Raw genomic sequence first — 3,615 nt, 5'->3', positions numbered from 1 at the left:
GGAACCTGCTGTATAAAAAATAAAATAAAATAAAATTCAAAAATTAAAAAAAAAAAAAAAAAGAATCCTCCTGCCAATGCAGGGGACACAGTTTTGAGCCCTGGTCTGGGAAAATCCCACATGCCGCAGAGCAACTAAGCCCGTGCTCCACAACTACTAAGCCTGCGCTCTAGAGCCCACGAGGCACAACTACTGAAGCCCACGTGCCTAGAGCCCACGCTCTGCAACAAGAGAAGCCACCGCATTGAGAAGCCCGCGCACCACAATGAAGAGTAGCCCCTGCTCATCGCAACTAGAGAAAGCCTGTGCATAGCAACGAAGACCCAACACAGCCAAAAATAAATTAAAAAAAAAAAGATATTGTATATCATAGCAATTTAGTCTTCTAGGGAAATATTAAAACCATTTAGGGGTGGAAAAATGTTTCCTTTCCTTCTGGATTCTTTGGCTGGTGTAATAAATTACACCTGCCACAAGACAGAGTAACAGGAGAAAAACAATTTTAATTTTGTGTGTACTGGAGCCCCATAGAAATCTGAGACTCAAAGAAGTAACCAAAGCAGGAAGCTTCAATACCCTTTAGGCAAAGAAGCAATAAATTTGTGAAGAATTGACAACAGAAGGGGTTTTGGGCTTGGTATAGTAAATAGGTGAAGAAGTAACAAGGTTTGTTTACACAGACTTCTTGGCCCTAAATTCCTTGTCTCTGGTGATAAGGATGCTTTATATCCTCCTGGTACAGGGAGGGTACCTTTTACTTGGAGACAAAGGAGGGTCAGAGTGTCCTTGTACCAGTTTCACCATTTTATCTTTCAGAAAACTAGAAACACTATCAAGGGTTAAAGGGAATACCCAGTGTATTATGTATGACTTGGATGAGGGGTAAAGGCATTCTTACATTCACCAACTAGACCCATTCATGGCCTTGGGGGAAGAGGTGTGTATAAGATAAAATCAAGAGGGATGAGTCGAGGAGATGGCTGAGTGCTGTCTTAAGACCTATAGACCTGAGGCGGTACTTCCTTGGGTAGGGGGTGATGTTTAACATTCTTTTTCTTTTGTTTTACATTCCTTTATGAGATGATCAGTCAAGTGCAGCCATGAGGATACAGATAAAGTTTATTATACTTGCGGATCTTAGAGATAGGAGGCACAGTATGCCACCCAGGGCCACAGGGAAGAACAGAGCGGTCAGGAGACGCAGGACAGGAGGGAGCAGGTTTAGGCCAGAGACGTTATTAGCCTCTCTGGAAGGAAAGGCAGGCAGTGCAGGGTAAGCAAGTTAGGACTGGCTAGTTTGAATAATTTCACTGGGTCTACCCTATAGGGATGGTCCCTAGTTGCCTGGTACCCGGCCCTGGGATGATTAAGGGAGAGGAATATTGCCTCCTGGGGTGTATGAGCCAAACAGAGGAGTCATGGCTCTGGATTGATTGGTTAGCTTGCCTATCTTTGCTATGTCTAAGAATTGGCTCACCCTAGAAAGGACAGCCTCTCCCCAGCCAGAAGGGTATTTTTAAGGTGTCATAGTATACAGAAAAAAATTTTTTTTGAATGTATACAATACAGGGGACCCTACTACATATGAATTGCCTATATTTATGAGTGACATTAAATTTATATATGATTTGGGGAACAATTGGCTAATTGGCATGGTATGTTTTGTTGACATTCAAATGTTCATTTACCTTGTTTTTGCAGGAATTTGGCAATGGGGAGCTGGGTATTTTAGAGGTATTTTTTTGCTTTTAGGTCTCAAATAGTTTTTAGATCCTTGAAAAGTTTATAAACCGTAGGGTAGCTTAGACTCCAGTTATAACCTAGTTTATCAAACTAAGACAAACCTAAGTTGTCCTTAATCTATCTTCACATTTACCAGGAGTGATGGGTTATGGTAATCCTCAACTTTTGATGGATATCATAGCACCCCTCCACTCAGTAAGATCAGACAAATTTGTCCTTGACTAATGGACTGTGTGATCCCTGGCCTGCTATGATACTAGGCATATGTCAACAGACCTAATCATCCACAGAAGAGATAGAGGCACCCTGCACTCCACAGACCAGCAGATATTTACTATCTGTGGCCTCCAAGGCAAGAGGAGGTATGGCCTGGTTGCAAGCAATCTCATTAGAATTAAAGATCTGTTGAGGAGCTTGACCTGTAGCCCAGTTTAAGATGCTCAGTCAGTCAAAACAATATGTAGGCTACCCTGGTGGCACAGTGGTTAAGAATCCACCTGCCAATGCAGGGGACACAGGTTCGAGCCCTGGTCTGGGAAGATCCTACATGCCGTGGAGCAACTAAGCCTATGTGCCCCAACTGCTGAGCCTGCGCTCTAGAGCCTGTGAGCCACAACTACTGAGCCCGTGCGCCACAACTACTGAAGCCTGCACGCCTAGAGCCTGTGCTCCTCAACAAGAGAAGCTACCACAACGAGAAGCCCGCGCACTGCAACGAAGAGTAGCCCCCGCTCACTGCAACTAGAGAAGGGCCACGCACAGCAACGAAGACCCAGCGCAGTCAAAAAATAAACAAATAAATAAAATTAAAAACACAATATGTATATAAAAGGCCTATTATGTTTCAGACAACCTTCTAAGACAATAATGGGCAAAACAATACGAATCACACAATTCTCTCTCATACACAACCTTCATAAATGAACAATTTCTTTTTTTAAAAATTTTTATTGTAGTATAGTTGATTTACAATGTTGTGTTAGTTTCAGGTGTACAGCAAAGTGATTCACTTATATATATAAATATACTCATTCTTTTCAGATTCTTTACCCATATAGGTTATTACAGAGTATTGAGTAGAGTTCCCTGTGCTGTACAGCAGGAGTCCCCAACCCCCTGTCTGTGGCCTGTTAGGAACCAGGTTGCACAGCAGGAGGTGAGTGGCAGGTGAGCCAGCAAAGCTTCATTACCACTCCCCATTGCTCCCCATTACTGCCTGAATCATTCCCCACCCCCGCCCCATCCTTGGAAAAATTGTGTTCCACAAACCGGTCCCTGGTGCAAAAAAAGGTTGGGGGCTGCTGCTATACAGTATGTCCTTATTGGTTACTTATTTTATATTTAGTTGTGTGTGTATGTTAATCCCAAACTTCTAATCTCTCCCCTCCATGTTTCCCCTTTGGTAAGCATAGGCTTTTTTTTTTTTTTTTCCGAAATCTACATGTCTGTTTTTGTTTTGTAAATAAGTTCATTTGTATTATTTTTTAAAACTGGATTCCACATGAGTGATATCATATGATATTGTCTTTCTCTGTCTGACTTACTTAGTATGATAATCTCTAGGTCCATCCATGTTGCTGCAAATGGCATTATTTCATTCTTTTTTATATATATATCACATCTTCTTTATCCATTCTACTGTTGATGGACATTCAGGTTGCTTCCATGTCTTGGCTATTGTAAATAGTGCTGCAAAGAACATATCTTTTCGAATTATGGTTTTCTCCAGGTATATGCACAGGTGTGGGATTGCAGGATCATGTGGTAGCTCTATTTTTACTTTTCTAAGAAACCTCCATACTGTTTTCCATAGGGACTATACTAATTTACATTCCCACCAACAGTGTAGGAGGTTTCCCTTTTCTCCATACC

This window comes from Mesoplodon mirus (genome assembly GCF_964341445.2).
Source record: "Mesoplodon mirus genome assembly, chromosome: 11".
NCBI classification, from domain to species: Eukaryota; Metazoa; Chordata; class Mammalia; order Artiodactyla; family Ziphiidae; genus Mesoplodon; species Mesoplodon mirus.
The sequence above is the reverse complement of the archived record's forward strand: the minus strand, read 5'-3'. Positions refer to the sequence as shown.